General features: G+C 38.1%; 1 protein-coding gene and 1 long non-coding RNA gene across 5 annotated transcripts in view; one reads left to right on the forward strand and one right to left on the reverse strand.

Annotated features, from left to right (window-relative positions):
• The window catches only part of LOC116788153, a 228,514-nt gene that overhangs the window by 82,278 nt on the left and 128,457 nt on the right, over window positions 1-17,779 (reverse strand). The gene's annotated exons all lie outside the window — the stretch shown is intronic.
• Window positions 1-17,779, forward strand: part of SYT9 (synaptotagmin 9) — a 67,013-nt gene that overhangs the window by 7,381 nt on the left and 41,853 nt on the right. The gene's annotated exons all lie outside the window — the stretch shown is intronic.

Raw genomic sequence — 17,779 nt, forward strand, 5'->3', positions numbered from 1 at the left:
TTATATTAGCTGTTGCAATCACACTGAATTTTGTGTTTTAAGCTGCTCAATAGGTTCAGCTTCATTTTTTTTTTAATTTTTTTTTTTATTTTAGACATTCATTACCCAAGTTTGGCTTCATTTGGCAGTCATACACTACAGGATTTGATCTTGTATACCTCCTGTGGTTAGCTGGAATTCAGAAATACAGTGGATGCAGTTGAAACTGGCCCATGTGTGTGTATGTTTTAAGCCAATTTACAGTAGTTGTGTGTCTACCAAAGATCAATGTTGGAATAGTCCATAAACTGTCAGAAGAAGCTTTCAGATTATTTTTGTAAAACCACCACGCTAACAAAAAGATCAGGCACTAATGATTTGGAGTTAAAACTTTCAAAGGGTGTTTAAAATAATAAGAATGAGGATTTGAAATAGGATCATTCCTTCCAGTATACTTTCTCACTTTCTTTTTTCACAGTTTAGTTTTATACATAAAAGAAAGCTTTGCTGACTTCCCTTGGAAAAATGTTTCTTCAGTTTGTTTAATTTCCATCAGGAAGTTTGTTTAAAATATCTTAATTCTATCTCACTGTCTCTGAAACTCCCCAAATATTTCCTTTCCCCCTGTGAGGGATCTTTTTTTTGAGTATACGAAACACTAAGTATTTATCTTCTAAAATTTCCTCTTGTAAACCAGTCTTGATCATTCCCACCCAGGTTACTCAGTGTCTGATTGCTGCATTCCCTTTCTAGATTATATGTGCATACACCAGTGTTTCAGATGATTTTCCATCTGGGTGTTCCCACTCCATTTCTCAAGCAGCAGCTCATTTTATTTATTGCCCCATTTCTAATATTTTTAATTCAGCTGGTTTTTAGTTCTCTGACTTCAACAATATGGTTTGCTTTCTTCTCCCATTTAGTGTGATGTAATTGTATTACTGTGTAATCAACCAGTACACAAAGTTTGACCCATTTTACACACAGGTTATCTCATGGGGCATCTGGCTGCAGCTGTATAAAGTTCTCTTTAGAGTCCCCTTTTAAGACTTTCTACCTGTTTTCTAATTTGCAAGAGGTTCATGGCTATGAAGTGGATTGTTTCACCAATAAATATTAAGATAGTACAAAAGGTGTTTCTCACATCTGTGAAATTTTATTAGTAATTAAACCTTGTGGTTCAGTATGAATTATCCTCCTGATATAGAAAGGAATGTTCAATGCTAATTAGAAAATTATCAATGAGACCAACAGTCTTATGATCTTCTGTTTCCATTTGTAGCAGATGTTTTACCCAGTTAAATGAGAAGGTTTTTTTCTCCCCCCCAGAGAAGTTAAATGGATAAAACCAAGGCCTAATTATTCTATCTCTTTTTGAGAAGCCAACCAAAAACAGCTGCTCTCTAGTATTCGTTATGCCAAGGTCTCTCTGCACAGCACAAATGAAGGGAGTGTTTCCCCAGTCTGGCTACAGGGACGTGCAGCAGGTATTGAGTTGGGTCTTGCTTAGTGCTCTTCTTTTCCCTGTTGTAGGGCTAGAGTAGGATGTGTGTAGCAGTGGCATTATGGCAGTTCTTACCTGCTGAAAAGAGCTTTAAGGTCCATTATCAACCAAAAACAAGAGGAAAGAGATGTGGTATTGCTTAAAAAATACGTAAAGCTCGGAACAGAAAATACTCTTAGCGGTGCTGGTTTATTTTTTTCAGCTTTATCAATTTGCTTGGACACGAATTTAAACCAATAGCTCAAATTTTGTTTAACTGTGTGATTCTGCTCTCTTCTGCAGTAGATCTTGTCATTAAGAAAGGCTCCTATTTCTGCACATGCCACAAAGGCATCCATGGTAACAAAAGTCTAACATAAACTTTTCCTCTTTTTTTTTTTTTTTTGATAATGACAAATATTAAAGATGATTAATGAGTTAAAAAAAAATAGAGACCAGAAATTAGGCTGAGCTGGTAAACAGGAGGGTGAGACGCTGACCTATTTTTTGTTCATTTGTTTGTTTTATTTGTTGAATTTTATTTAGTTTCATAGCTGTTTCACAAATAAAGAGGGATGAAACCTGATGGTACAGTAGGCACAAGCATGGCACCTGTTGCTTGTGCTGCTCAGGAGATGGACATGAGGAGCAGAAGAGGCAGCCAAGCCTCTAAAGAAAGACATATCACTCATATTCCCAAGGGATCAAAGAGCACCAAGCAGGTTTCCTGTTACTTAGAAATTACACTTAGCTGAGTTGAAGCCTGGGATTTTAACAACCTGCCTGCAGGGACATAGTGGACAGGAAAGGTTGTGGATATACTGTGTTGTACCTTTGTTGTAAGAATTTAAATTTCTGTCTTATATTACACTAAAATCTGCCAATTTTTCCCAAATTTAAAAGCCTTTTAAGCTTCTTTGTGGAGTTCACTGTAAAAAAAAAAGGTAAAACAGATCTGTCCATATGCTTTGGCTGTCTTGTGGTCCCATCACATGCTCATTGGTTTGTTGGTTGGTTGGTTGGGGTTTTTTTTGAGGGCTCAGTAGCTTGCTAAGTCATTCTGAGAAAGCATGATTTGACACTGACAGGAGGGCTGTGGCTAATCAGGAAAGAGAAAGCTTGGCCGTCCTGTCTTCACTTAATAAGTAAAACCTGTCACCTTGACTCTTTCCTACACAGCAGCATCACTGTTCCTGCCAGCTTCTCTTAGCTGCAGAAGGTGTAACATTTTTATATCTGCTCTCGTTCTCAAGTTAATGTCTTGTTCCTGCCTACCTTGTTCGTTTTGTACCTGTCTCTTTTTCTGTTGTCATTGTGTTACAAAGAGAGAATTGACTAGTCAAGATGATTTCTTTCCTACTGCTGCTAGGAGCCAGTGATGATAAAATAGCTAAAAGCAGTTCCCAAAATAGCAGTGCACAGGTATGGGTTTGCCAGAGTGATTTGATAGTGATTACTCTATCTGTCCTTCTGTAGAGTAGTGTTACAAGTCAGACCCAGCACTGTGAACAAAAACTGCTCTTTCTTCTTTTGATGTATTTTTCTTCCTTCTTTTCTGTTTTTCTTGGGAGCTGGAAACCAGAACAGACCTTAATAGCAATAAAACCAGCAACATCTTCAGCCACCTCAGCCTCTTTTCATTCCCAGATTAGGGGGAAGTAGTTTTTCACTTTCAGGAACATGTAAAATTGAGTCTTGGGATTCACTCCTTATCCTAAAGGCTCTGTGCACTGAGAGAAGGAACAGTAATTTTGTTAAAATGGAAGGCTTGGGATTTGACATTTTCTGTTGTTTGGCAGTTTTGCCTCCTTTTTTCTGTACCCCTCCATACGAGGAAGATTTCCAGTGGTAGTTGTTGCCATGGCACTAAGCAGGACGAGGTGTCTACTCCAGTCTTAAAACTACGTTTATGGTCGTGTTGTGAAAAATTATCTCTTCTGACAAGTTGGGCTTGTTTATGCAGAATTAATACAGCACCACTTCTTTTCTTCCAAAGTGAAGAGAGGCTCTTCAGGTCATTCCCTGTGTGTCAAGGCAAATGTGAGCTGGGAAAGCCTTGGAATTAGCTCTGTCCTTCCACTCCCTCGTTAGCTGTTCAAATGAACAACCGCTTCACGCCCTGCCGAGCAGCTGATTGGCCTTGGAGGGAAGAAGCATCTGAAGCAGTATTAATGTTTCATTCAAAATCATGAGAGCCAGGGAGGAGGGGAATTAGGGAATTCAAAACCCCACATCAGTCCTGCCTTTTATTTCGCCAGGCCCTTTTCTCTTGAGCAGCATCCCTAATCGTCTCCCACACCGGATTTCCTCTTAGGGTGGTCTTGCTGACTTTGTGAGATGTTTTTGCCAAGGGTAAATTTAACAGCTCTCTTCCCTTCGCTTTTCCTTCTCCATTGTCTGCTTCTTCTCCCCAACCCTGTTAACAGTAGCTGCTATGACGTGTGCTGGATAGGAGATGGAGGAGCAAAGAAGCTGTGCAGTCCCTCCATCCTCTGCTGTTTTCTCAAGTCATCACTGCTGCATCAAGACCTATGAAAATCCCTTTTTATTTTCTCAGTAAGCAAAGCAGATCACAAAGCTGAAAAAAATAGCGCCTTAAAATGCTATCTCGAAGATATATGAGCAAACTAGATGTAATAAAGCAATCAGTAAAGGAGTGTAGTGGGATGCATGACAGCAAGAACAGCCAGCTGCATCTGGGAAATACACAAGTCCTTGGATTCCAGCAGTATAAAACATCCAAAGCTTTAAAAGATGAACAATTCTTACTTTTCTGTAGCAGTCCCAGCAGCTTGAAACACAGTTGGCAACCGTTTATTGCAATCATAGAATCATTGATGTTAAAAGAAACATCACCTCAAAGTGGGTATTCACATAGGATCTTGGATTCATTGTGTATAGAATAGCACGTGCCAGGGTTGTTAAATCTGGAAATGTTGCTAATAAATAAAAATAGTTTCTTAGGACAGGAGTAGAAAAAATATTAGATGCAGAAGTGTTGCATAATTAACCTTGATCAACAGGGAAGGACCCTTTTACGTTTCAAGAAGTACTCTTCCCAGTAAATGACAGCAAATAGATGCCAAATCCCCGAGTACTTCTGAGGTAAATGTATATTGTTGTTTTTAAAAACACAAATGTTGCTTATTCTTTCACCTGCTAGTCTTTGGAAAAAAAAAAAAAAATAGGGGAAAAAGCAAGCTTTGACAGAGTATTTCCTGAGTCAGCAATCGAATGGAAGGAGTGATGCTGACGCACTTGGTTCAAGGTAATGGAAGGACTTAGCCCCAGCTGAGGAGGTCTGTGAACATACAAAACAGCACAGGGGATGTCTGGCTGTAAATCCTGCAAATCAGATATTAGCTGGCAAAATGTTATGCAAATGTGTTTGGTTCAGGGATGTTGTTTAGAGACAGGAGTAGGGTTTAGTTGGCTGGAATAGATTACTAGTTGGGGATTGGGAAAATAAGGCTCTATTTTCAACTGTGCCAGGCACTTGGGATGTGATCTTGTAGAAAACTGTCAGTGTTGTTTTTCCCCGCCCTTTCAGCTGCTTTTCCAGTACTGATGTGCAGCTAAAATTCCATCTAATGCCGTGTCTGTAATCAGCAGAGAAAGCAGGGCAAGTCTCAAGTGTGATGTCAGTGAAGCACTGAGCAGAAACCTGCCTAAAAAGCAGCCAGGAGAAAACAGTGGGTCCAAGGAGTTAGGTGGAAAGTAGCCTGCCTGAATATGGCTCGCTCTATTTTCACAGCAAACAGAAAACAAGAGCCTGGGCCTTGCTGGGGCCTCTCAGCACTTTACTCTTATAAATAATAAAGAGAATATATTTTCCTCTTGTGTAGTTTAGCAAATAGAAATGTGCCTCTGCTATCAGCAAGGAAGCCATAATTGAGAGGCAGTGATTTGATGGGATACACGTTCAAATGGGAATAAATAAAAGCATAAGGAGGATTTCAAAACTTCTATTTCTGTGCTGGGCTTGATATGTTTAGCTGTGTAATTTATTCATGATACCTCTTTGCAAGCTTGGATTTACGTTTTCAGACTGAAATCATACCACACACTGTAGCCTGCATCTGACAAAACAACAACACTAACAGGTAACTTTTGGTTGTCTTTTGCATATTCCACCATTTTGCTGTTTACTGTCCCATTTTTGACAAGGGAGATTCAAACATTTGCTTTCATGGCCTGGGTTGGATTTCAGAGGTACATCTTGATGTGGTACCATTTGAGACTGACACTGAAAGGACTGTGATGGGGGAAATCATGTTCATATTATTGGAGTAGAAATGCACAACACAGTTTTTCTTGGAGGGGGACAACTTTTTAATGTTCCCCATTCTCTAGTTTGTGTCCCCCCTCACACTTGGGATTAAACTGTATTTTTATTGGGTCAATTCACTTGTTCTTAAGGATATATATTTGTTTGTTAGTTCAGTATACCTCAGTGTGTCTGTCGTGCTCATGTTTATGAAACTTGTAGAATTAATCACCCACCCCTTACATGAATGTCCTCTAGAGAAATTAACAGTGGGTAACTCTACTCAGCAACCTTCTTACAGCCTGACTTTCACAAGTCTGGAAGTTTGGAACGTGCAACTCTTTGAAATGCTGGTCCTTTTCCCTTCTTCATTTTTGTAAGTTTTTTTCTTAAGTGAATGTAACCTTATGCTTACAAGTGAAATGTTTTCTGTTTTCTTAGCATTCACATTTTAGTCATTCAAAAAACTATTCCTTTTTTCCTGCATTCATCTCAGTTTCTATAATTTTGGAGCGAAACTTAATCCCACTGTCAGGTATTGAAAGCTGCTAAAAAGGGGATGGATTCAAACTGAGAGAGAGTAGGTTTAGATTAGATATTAGGAAGAAATTCTTCACTGTGAGGCTGGTGAGTCACTGGAAGTGTTCAAGGCCAGATTGGATGGGGCTTTGAGCAACCTGGGATAGTGGAAGGTGTCCCTTCTCAGGGCAGGGGGATTGGAACTGGATGATCTTTAGGATCCCTTCCAACCCAAACCGTTCTGTGATTCTATGATTCTATAAGCCACAGTCACTAAATGTGACCTCATGGCTTCTGTAGCACTACTTTCACTCAAAATAACCTCTGAGTAAAATTTTCCAAGAAAGGACATGAGTGAAACTACCTGTACCCCAGTGAAACTGAGTGGGAATTTGAAATGTAAGCCCTTCATGTATGTTTTTAAAATCTAAACATAATCGTTTGTGCTGCTAAAATAAGAAATAACTGCTTCTGTTCAAAACACTTCTCCAGTTTTATAGTGATCAGTTTTTGAATAATAAATGCATGCTGTAACAAATGCAATTACAACAGGAAATTCTTTCTTAAAAATATAACAGTGTGGTCAGTTTTCCCCTCAGTGCTGTGGACTGTTTGCAAAAGTTAGAAATTTGCAGTGTGAAAGGTAATCTTTGCTAACTTAGTGAGGCAAATAAAAGTTGTTAAATGACAACCTGATGGTGGGAATCGTGTTAATTTAAAGGAAATAGGATCACAGACACCTCCTGAGAAAAGGATGCATACAAACACCTGACTCTAAAGAGAAGATTTCAAATAATACTCATGTAATTCAGTTTTAGGTATATTTTTTCATAATATAATCAAGCTATCAGAAGCGTGATTTTATTTTTTTAATTTATTTTTAACTTCATTTTCTTTATTTATTTTGAGGGACCATGTGGGACCAGGATTAGCAATAGACGTGGGTTCCTTATCTACCTATGGTGGATGACAAAGAAAAATGTATCAAGCTTTCAAAAAAAATATCCTAAAATCATTCCACTGAACTAGCTGAAAAAATTAGCAAATCCCATCCTCTTAGACAGAAAAGTGGGTTGTAGCTCTATCTGGGGAAATGGGAAGAAACCCTCATTACTACTTTTAGTTGCTTTTTGGGGGTTTTTTCCAGTCAAGAATAAAAAATTTGGAGACCATAGGATGAAAAAACACTGGCTAGAAATTTACCATCAATTTGGTTTTCCCTTAGAAGTAGCAGAATTTTTGGAATTCCCCAGATTTGAGAGCAATCCAGCTGAGCAGGTCTTGGGGGAGGAGAGAAGACATGAAAACTCAGTGTTTCCATGCTGTTTTCTTAAATATCCCCCTGCAGTGGTATTATGGTTTCTAGGAACGAGGGGCTGACACCACTATTTGCTTCTTTACATTCTTTGTACTTCTGAGAGGGAGGTAGGGAGAGCAGTCAGGCCTGGGGAAGAGCAGTCAGGACTCTGCAAGAAGAAGGTTGCAAAGCTCACACTCCCTTCCCTACATCCCATTTGCTTGGGTGCACCCACCTGGAGAGAGTAGTGTGTGTATCATATGAAAAGTATGTCACTGATTATAACTGAACTTGTCTTAAAAAACTATGCCATATACTGTGATTGTAATTTCTCTCTCTGGTAAGGCTGTTTATCTTCTTTTTCTTTTTTTATTGCTTGAGTGAACCTAATATGTCTGAAATTCTGTTTTAGAAGAAGTAAGATACTGTGCAACTGGTGGTATTTCACTGCAAAATAACCCCCAGAGGGATTTGTAATCCCCTGGTACTGACATCATCTAATAGTGAGCCGAATTGAATAATAAGCTTGGTGCTGTGCATACAGCCTCATACTCAGCCTCATTCTACTTTAGTTAGCATTGCCTAGTAATTAATTATTATTCTGTATTTATGCTATCAATGACATCCAGAGACTGGTCTAAACACACTCGAGCCACTGGAGCTGCAGCAGCAGCATCTGTACGTGCAGATATTTTGTTCTCCCTCTATAAATGTGTGCTGTTCACTGCCCCTTAAAAGAGTTGTTACTGAGTCTTCCCTGTAGCTAAACACAGTAAGACAGTACATGCTGGACATCAGTCAAAGATGCACAATGACACATAGCTGACTAATTACTATTAATGTTTACAGGATTTGGAATGTTGTAATTGATTTTGGCACTGGAAGTGCAGTCTGGTAAATTGCTTGTCACCTTTGTTTCATCTTCAGTTTCATTGAGAATCTCATATGCAATTAGCTGTAATTGCTTATACTGTATTTATTCTAAAGTGCACAGTACATTTCTATTTTGTTGTTTGGATCTCAAAAATGGGGAGTTAATTGCTTACAAAAATACAGTTCAAAATAAGGGGATCGTTATGGTGAGGGACATTTTTTCAGAGTAGAAAAACACGATTTTACCACAGTGCATGTTCCAAACACTGTACTGTACTTGAAATCTGCTGTACTTGAAATCTCAGTAACTTCAGGGACAGTGGCTTGTGCATAAAGATTACCAACATAGAGGAATTTTTTTTTGCCTGCAGAACTGGACAGTAATTCTTGAAAGGAATGTGTTTCCTCCACATACTCCAGGTCACAAGGTGGAAGAAGCACTGAATGGCTCACAGAAATTAATCTGCCAGTTTATCCTGGCAATATTTTCTGTTTAAACAGCCAAAGCTCCAGAATTAGCATGGACTGTCTAGAAACCTCAATAAAAGAAAGAGCTTTGCCAAGAAACAGTCTAGGACAGCAAAGGAAAAAAAAAAAGTAAAGCCCTTGGTACAGATAAACAACAGAAATCTGCAAAATTTTCCTTCCCAAGAATGGAGAGCTACATTGTCTCCTGCTCTAACCCACGGGTTGGATGTTGGAGCACAGGTTTGGTTCTCAAATTTAGACTGGCAGCACCTGCTCTTTTCATGTCATAGTAAATTGTCCAAGGAACAGCTAATCATAACTTTGCTTGCTGACCTTTTTAAAGCAGAGGATACTCTTTAATTCCTCATTTTAAGAAACTAGCTGTTCCAATTTTTTCAGGAGAAAATAATTTTAGGAGATAAGATGCTAATCTAGCTAAATTAATTTAATTAAAGAAAATGCAAATCCAGTAGAATACATTTTCTAGTAGAATGACAGTGTAGATTCTACTTGCTTCAAGCATATAATATCTCCAAGAGTCTGGGTATGTTGAATAGTGGCAATAATTGTGCATCTAAACCATTAGAAATATCTTCTATCAGAATCCTGGGTAAAACAGAAACTATTTATTTTGGATTTAACTACTGCAAGTGGAAAAACAAGCCTAAATACCATGGACTGATTTCCAGCACTTTCAAACTACTTTAGAGCTTACTTTTAATCCAGTTAATTATTTTGCTATTCTCCATTCAATTAATTATCAGATTAAAGTTCTTATATAATATGTAAAATGGTCTTTTGATAATAAAAGATTATAAAAGAAATACTGCAGAGTTTGCTTTAGAAGAAAGCATAGAAAGATTGAAATCTGCAGAATTCCAAGTTAAAAGAGGCTATTAACTTTGATTACAATTACATATTCCACAAGAAGGTGGGATACATTACATGGGGCATGCAAGACTACTACAAATCTTTATTGTAGGAATCATTTACTGTTGTACATAAATAGAATTACTTGGATTTTCTGCTTAGATCTTCCAGAATTGTCATGTTTATCAAAACCTCTGCTTCAGTTTTTTATTACAGATGTTGATTGTCATTACTTTGGAATTTATTTGTAATTGCACAGGAAGCGCACCAACCTGTTGGATTGAGTCCAGAGGAGGCCACCAAGTTGATTAGAGAGATGGAGCACCTCCCCTACAAGGAAAGGCTGAGAAAATTGTGTTTGTTCAGCCTGGAAAAGAGAAGGCTTCTCTTTTATTTAGGGGGTGACCTAATTGTGGCCTTCCGGTAACTGAAGGCAGCTGACAGGAATGATGGAGAGACACTTTTTGCAAGGGCCTGGAGTGACAGGACAAGGAGGAATGGATTCAAACTGAGAGAGAAAAGGTTTAGATTACATATTAGGAAAAAATTCTGTACTGTGGTGAGGCCCAGAGAAGTTGTGGATGCCAGAGAAGTGTTCAAGACCAGGCTGGATGGGGCTCTGAGCAACCTGGTCTATTGGAAGGTGTCCCTGCCCATCATGAGGGGCTTGGGAATAGGTGATCTTTAACTCAAACCATTCTATGATTCTACAATTCTGTGATGCATGGTATTCCCAGTCTTCCTGGAATCTACCCAAAAAACTCCTGATTTTTTTGTTTACAACCTAAGAACTGATGCTCGGCATCAGTCCCTTTTTGCTGCAGAGCTGGTGACGCATTTTTTTTGCCTCTCTGTATCACTTTCTTCCTGCAAAGGTCTGTTCATGGTGTCAGTACTTCACACACTGGCAAAGTGCCCGCTGCCTCACGGAAAGCAGGTGTGCTTGGAGGGATGACAGCTTTCTCAGGACTCAGTTATTTAATTAACTCATTTATAACCAGATTATTTGAAGAAGCCACGTTGTCTGTCTAGTGGTCAAAGCCTTGCTTGTGTGCTAAGCAAGGCTTGTTAAACTCCCTGCATCCCTTGTCTTTACTTGCATCCTGCTTCACTGGAGAAGCAACTGGAAAGTTGCTAGACTCACAATCAGAAGTGAGAAGATCCAGGTTCCATTTTTAACTTTTCAACTGAGTTACCGAATCTCACCTTGAGAACTGTGCTACATCTTGGTTTCTGCTCCTGTTTGTAAAAAGACATTTAAATAACTTTGACATTTCTAGAAGAAGGGGAAAAGCTACTTAGTAATAAACAGTTTAATCACTGAGATATTTTAACAGCTTTATTCTACGAACTACTTGGTAATGTGAATAGAAAAACAAACAATTCTTCAAATATCCACTAGGGTTTCTGAACACATTTGTTGCACTGTTTACATTCCATTAACATTTTTCAGATCCAAATTTACTCACAGTGGTTTTAACTGTGTATGTTCAGACACTTGGAGAGAGCACATACAAAATTTTAATGCTTTTTGGCAGCTTTCATGAATAAACCTTGCTTTAAAAAAAAATAATTTACTCATCCTATCAACAGCAGCATTATTGATTAGTTAAATAAGGACAGAAGGCTGTCATTTATGTCTCAGATATATAGCAGAAGTCACTAAACTTCAATGAAGACAAAATCTGAAAAAGGGAGCTTGCAGATTTCTCTTCGGAATATTTTAAATGACATCTTTCCCTTTAAAATCTGGATTTGCATATCTTTTTCCCGTTCATATTTGATAACACTGGGGGAAAATATCTATAGTAGACCTTCTTGTCCTCATCCAAGAGGCTGAGAGGCATACTGTAAGTTGATGGACAGTAATGAAGCTACTGTGCATCGGAGAGGTTGTCAGAAGACTTTGACAAGAAAGGTGTCAACTCCTTATCTTAATTACTTCTGAAGGGTAATTAAGTGATTCCTGGGCATAAAAATAAGCCTGTATCTAGCTGCTGGTAAAAATCAGGGTATCACAGATGCATAGAGGATTTAGTTTTGCAGTTCTGAGACCACTGTATGACTGTGACTTTTTCACAGAATCACAGTATAGAATCAATTACGGTTGGAAAAGACCCTAAAGATCATTGAGGCCAACTGTTAGCCCAGCACTGCCAAGCCCACCACTAAACCATGTCCCTGAGTGCCAAGGTGCCATACCTAGACATCTTTTAAATACCTCCAGGGAGGGTGACTCAGTACTTGTATAACCAAGGAGGAAAGCCTGCCTTTGGCTTTCTCATGCAACTCCTTACAGCTCAGCCAAAACAGAGCAAGCTCCTTCAGTAAACTGTGCTCCAACCACACAGATCTGAGAGCTGTTATCCCCCTCCAGACCTATTTTACTTATCATTTCTACCTAATTTTTTTAAACACCAAAGCCCTTGAGGCAGCATCATTTATAAAGCTTATGTCAGCAGTCAGTTTATTTGTATTTATTGTATATTTCAGAATCTTAGCTTTCCACCCACGCTGATGTATATTAGACTTGGGATGTACATGTGTGAGCGTATATGTAAAGAAAGCAAAGGAGAAACCTTTGAATACACAAAGCACTGTAAATTGGTGTGGAGCCATCTGCCTGAGCCTGCAGTGTTTGACAAATGCAGTGCATTAAGTGTGCCTGTTCATTGTCGTTGAGGAAAATAGATCAAAATCTCCAGCGTGCTCTTGAAAGAATAACTGTTAATTTTTTAATTGATGAACATTTTTAGATGCATCGAAGTAACATACTTCTTCAAAGTGGTTGATACTGGTAAACAGGGTTCAACAGACAGTCGTTGCTATAAATGACTTTTCATATGAGCCTGAGAGCTTCTGATCTTTTCTCTGACCTTAGTCTCTGGTGCTCACAAGTTTCTTTAGTTGTGCAAAAAGGCTCATGGTGTTTCTTAAATATCTAAAATAACACTTCCTGCTTTTCTGAGGTGAAAAATGTACCACGAAGCCCCTTGCAGCATTTGAAACCTCCAGATAGATGCAAGGCTAATGTATTCAGTTAAGTTACTATCACCCTTAAAACCCTGAAATGCTGAAGTGTTAGTATCTTGACCTTTATGTCAAGATGAATGAAAAATAAATTAATTTCTGATGCAGCAGGCCTTTCCTGAAGGATTGTGTTTGTTGGAAAATGTCTGGTTCTACATATAGGTGTAAGGGCAAAAATAAGCTGTTTTCCTTAAGAGCTGAAATATCTTGATCTTGTCAGCCAGAATTTTTGCCTTAATGAACTGGGTATTGATACTGTTCTTTGGCATTTATGCTTTATTATTCCATAATACAATGCTATGGGTATTGTTAACAGAAAGGTACAAGAGGGACTGGCATATTTTGGAAGCTGACAGCACATAGGGTTAAAGTTTCATCTTTGTCCCTTGTCCTCCACCTGTGTCCTTCTAAAGATTTGTTTTCCCTATGAATCCAGCAGGTTCTCAGAAACTCCTGAGCTTTTCACAGTAACTGATTTGTTGAGCATACCCCTTTGACCGTGTGTTAGGACTGCATTTCTCCAGATATAACTGTCCAACTTTACTCAGGAATTTAAGGGCATATTAATACATTAATCTTCAGGAGTCGCTGACAACAGTTACCATCCCGTCTGTGAACTTTGACATCTATATTTTTGAGAGTAACAATGACACAGTTACTTCCCTGATGCTAGAGTGCACAGTTCAGGTTTATTATCCTCTTGATTTTTTTTTTTCTCTTTTTAATCTATTATAGCTCAATCAAAGTGCTTCAATCAGCTGTAGAGTGTAAAGCCCTGAATTTATCCCTCAGTCAGCTACAGTTCTGTGTGCTCCCTGCCAGTTTGCTGTTTGGTGAGAAAACCACGTATTTGGACACCTCCTGCATGTTGTGGAGTAGGAACAGACAGCCTCAGGGAGAGACTGTTGGGCAGGAGGATTATTACCATCCTTCTCAGCCTCCAAACTTCAGTGCACTCATTTCTGGAACCCAGTGCAATTTGGGTACCCTCACTGGAACAGCAGGATTAGACTCTCCTGCTTTCTTCTTGGTACCAAATATTGAGCAGGGTGGGTCCATTAATCTGGGATAGGGTGACATCTGTCATCACTATACTGTGTTCAATATTTGCTTTGTTGGTTTTAATTGCAGTATATCAGCTTTCCACTCCATAAAACTAGTTAAGTACAAGAAGAAAAACCCCTCAAGCTGTCCAGTTTCAATTTTACCTTCACAATTATGTACAACATGAAATTATTTAGTTCATAAGAGATTGAGTTATTGCTACTGGTTCTTTCTACAGATTCCTTTTAATATAATATCTTGCCTGAATGCACAATTGAACTCAGGAAGACAGAAATCCCAATATGTTCAGTTCTTACTCAGAGCATACATTCTTCAGTATATGCTTTGCAAAAACAAGCAAGTTGAAGTTCTTCTCTGTATTTGGATTTGCCAAAATTAGGAAGGCTTCCAAGAGCATCACAGCTTTAAAATAATTCCCGTCTACAAATGAAAAAGCAGAAGAGCAGTCTGAATGATAATTTTTATCAAATCTGTTTCTCAGTTCTGTTCTTTAGCTGTTACATTCTTAGGGTGTTTCACTTTAGATTTTGCTTGATTTTCTGTTTTCATATATCTGCTTTACAGTTTTCTCTTAGACAGTATTTCAGGCAGACAAGACAGTTGGACTCGACGATCTGAAAGATCTTTTCCAGCCTAAATGATTCTATGATTTTAAAATTTCCAGATTTACCCATTTGTAAGTCTGCAGAAGCCTTCAGCTCATTTCTTTTGCTCTCTGGAAATGAATAGGAATATGAATGGAAAAGAAGTATATTCTGTATATTTTTTTCAAACAGTGAATTCATAGTAAACACGATCTGATTGTAAATTATTAATTCATTATCTTTCTTAGTAGTAAATATCCCAGTCAGTAAGACTTCCATCACACCCTAATACATATGGATCAGCCAAAAAAGCTTCCTTTTATAAAATGGGAACCCTAAGTTCACAAAGAACAACAGATGCATAATACATTTGCCATGGCTGAAATACTTTTTAAAAAGAGTCAGTGTGAACATTAAAGTGCATCTGGCTCCTCATCTGAGAAGGATAAAAGCTTTCAGGGCTGTCTTTATTGCCCTTTATGCCAACAACTCCTTCCTAAAAGAAAAATCAGGCTGTTTAATCAGTTTAAGATGTTAGTGAGCAACATAATTTGAGCAATACAATTCCTCTTTGTCCATATCAGTCTGTGCAGGCAACCTTCCTGAAGGCCCTTGTGAGGTTTCAACATTTGTGACAACCCTTTTATGATCTGCTGGTATAGAAAAAGCAAATTAATTTTGGCTCTTCCTTAAATGTAAAGCAAGAATTGTAAATATTGAACCGCTGTGACGTGCCAAAGTCCCATAATGTAGGCTTAGAGTAGTTAATTCTGAAAAGGAAGCTAATGAAGTAATTGACCTCATTTCCAGTCCAAACAATCTGACTTTAAAGAGAAGCTTACACTTCTATTCTACATAAATTGCCCAGAAGAGTAATATTATCTTCTTATTTCTTACATATATATTTCCTAAAAAAAAAAAAAAAAAAAAAAAAAGAAAGAAACCAAACCAAAATGAAGAAAGTTCAAAACCAGATAATTTTTTTGGGTTATTCAAAATCAGAAGGGCTAATGGTTTTCACTGAACTTAAAAAAATTATAAGGACAAGGAGCCAACTGCTAGGTGAAATGTAATGCTTCCAGTAGGAAAAAAATGGAAATCTGAAAGAAAAATATAGATTTTTACTAGAAGTATATGAGCAACACAACTCGTATTAATCATTATGACTGGCTCTATGAAAGTATTTTTAATCATATTCATCACATATTTTTAATCATATTCATCACATCATAGATGTGTTTGTATATATATTTACATATATATGTCTTTATTAATGTTAGATATGTCTTTATTAATGTGAAACAAATTTTGCTAAAGCTCCAACAATACTTCACACACTTTAGTGGTCTATCCACATCTCCCATGGTCCCTCACAGCAATTTAATTCCACAAATTTTCCCACCAAAAAAAACTCATTCAGTGAGACATTTGGGTAAATACTTTTTTTTTTTTACTTTTACCCTGAAAATATCATGCCCTAAAGGGTATAAAAATTAAAAGAAATCAATCAGAATTTTACAGAGAATATTGCTACTTCTTTATTATTTTTATTAGCGTATCAAATTATATTGTTAATCATATTAGCAAAAACAGGTTATTATGGTTATTAACAGAACTAGGTGGGAACCCCACATGGACTGTTGCATCCAGCTCTGGGGTCCCCAGCACAGGAAGGACATGGAGCTGTTGGAGCGAGTCCAGAGGAGGCCACCAAGATGATCAGAGGGATGGAGGAAAGGCTGAGAGAATTCAGATTGTTCAGCCTGGAAAAGAGAAGCTTTGGGGTGACCTAATTGTAGCCTCCCAGTACCTGAAGAGACCCTACAAGGAAGACGGAGAGAGACATTTTACAAGGGCATGTAGTGACAGGACAAGGGGGAATGGATTCAGGCTGAAAGACAGTAGGTTTAGATTAGAAATTAGGAAAAAATTCTTTGCTGTGAGGGTGGTGAGGCACTGGAAGAGATTGCCCAGAGAAGCTGTGGCTGCCCCATCCCTGGAAGTGTTCAAGGCCAGGCTGGATGGGGGTCTGAGCAACCTGGTCTAGTGGAAGGTGTCCCTGCCCATCGTAGGGAGGTTGAGATCAGATGATCTTTGAGGTCCCATCCAACTCAAACCATTCTATGATTCTATGATCTCTGTACCTGTTGTTTTGAGCACTTTGATTGAACTGTACAATATTACTGCACAGTTTTATACAAATGGGAAATGAAATCCTTCTCTGTCGTTTCCTTTAATGCTCTCAAACACTTTAATATTTATTGTGACTTACTGGGCTTTCAAGGGCTATAATGGAACTTAAAGCCTGTTGGCCTGGTTCAAATAAGCTGTTTGCTCTCCTTCCATAACCTGAGGACTCCCTGGGACTGGCTATATATTGCAGAAATAAATGGCAATTTCTCTTCGTTATTATTCATAAGGCCATAACATTCAAGATTAATGTGTGCTCTGATGGCTTAGTCATTAAAATATTCACAAATCTTGACAGTTTCATAATTTTTAATACACACAATTTGTCGAAGAATTTCCACTGGAAAATTTCTGCCAGGTTATTCTTTATTCATTCTCCATCCTTCACTTCGCTATTAAAACCTTTCATTCTGCTAATGAGGGAGCATACACAGTACTTGCCAAAAGTGACTGGTCATTTTCTATGACTAGATGAGAAGTTAAATTCCTCAATTACTGTATGGACCTCTATTTTCCATATCATAAAAAAACCCAGAATAAACACTTGCAAAGTATTAATTAGCAACTCCCTTCACTTTTTGAATGATTCTGCAGGAAAAAGAAAACTCTAAGTGTATCATATTAATTATTTGCTTGGAATAAATCATCTGATTCTATGATTTAATGCATAAGGAGTAGCAAAAGAAAGTGGGTGGAAATATGCCTTGTGGCTTTTGGCTATAGTCACAGGAACTTAACTCCTACAAAATACAGCTACTGGTGGTCAGAGGAGTTTGCAGTGTAAGTGTATACCCCCAAAATTTCTTTCCCACACGTCATATCACCAGCTTTCCCTTTTAGCTAACAAGATACAAGCATGTCTCAAATGCCAAAAGGCTTTTAGAAGATTTCGTGTTCCTTTGCTCCAGCTACCTTTCCTGCAAATGTAGCATCCTAAGTGGTTCTCCTACCAGGATGAAATGGAGCCATTTAAGCCATCTCCATATATAGGATACTTGAAAATCTGGCATGGTATCTCTAGAACTGGTGTTCTCTCTTCTGTTATATTGTTATCTCTGGATTTTCCCCCAGTTTATAGCATTTTTCGCTCAATATGATAAATTGCAAGTATACAGTCATTTTGCATATTTTATCAGTTGCGTGAAGCATGTGTT

This window comes from Chiroxiphia lanceolata, chromosome 6 (assembly GCF_009829145.1).
Source record: "Chiroxiphia lanceolata isolate bChiLan1 chromosome 6, bChiLan1.pri, whole genome shotgun sequence".
In the NCBI taxonomy this organism is placed as follows: Eukaryota; Metazoa; Chordata; class Aves; order Passeriformes; family Pipridae; genus Chiroxiphia; species Chiroxiphia lanceolata.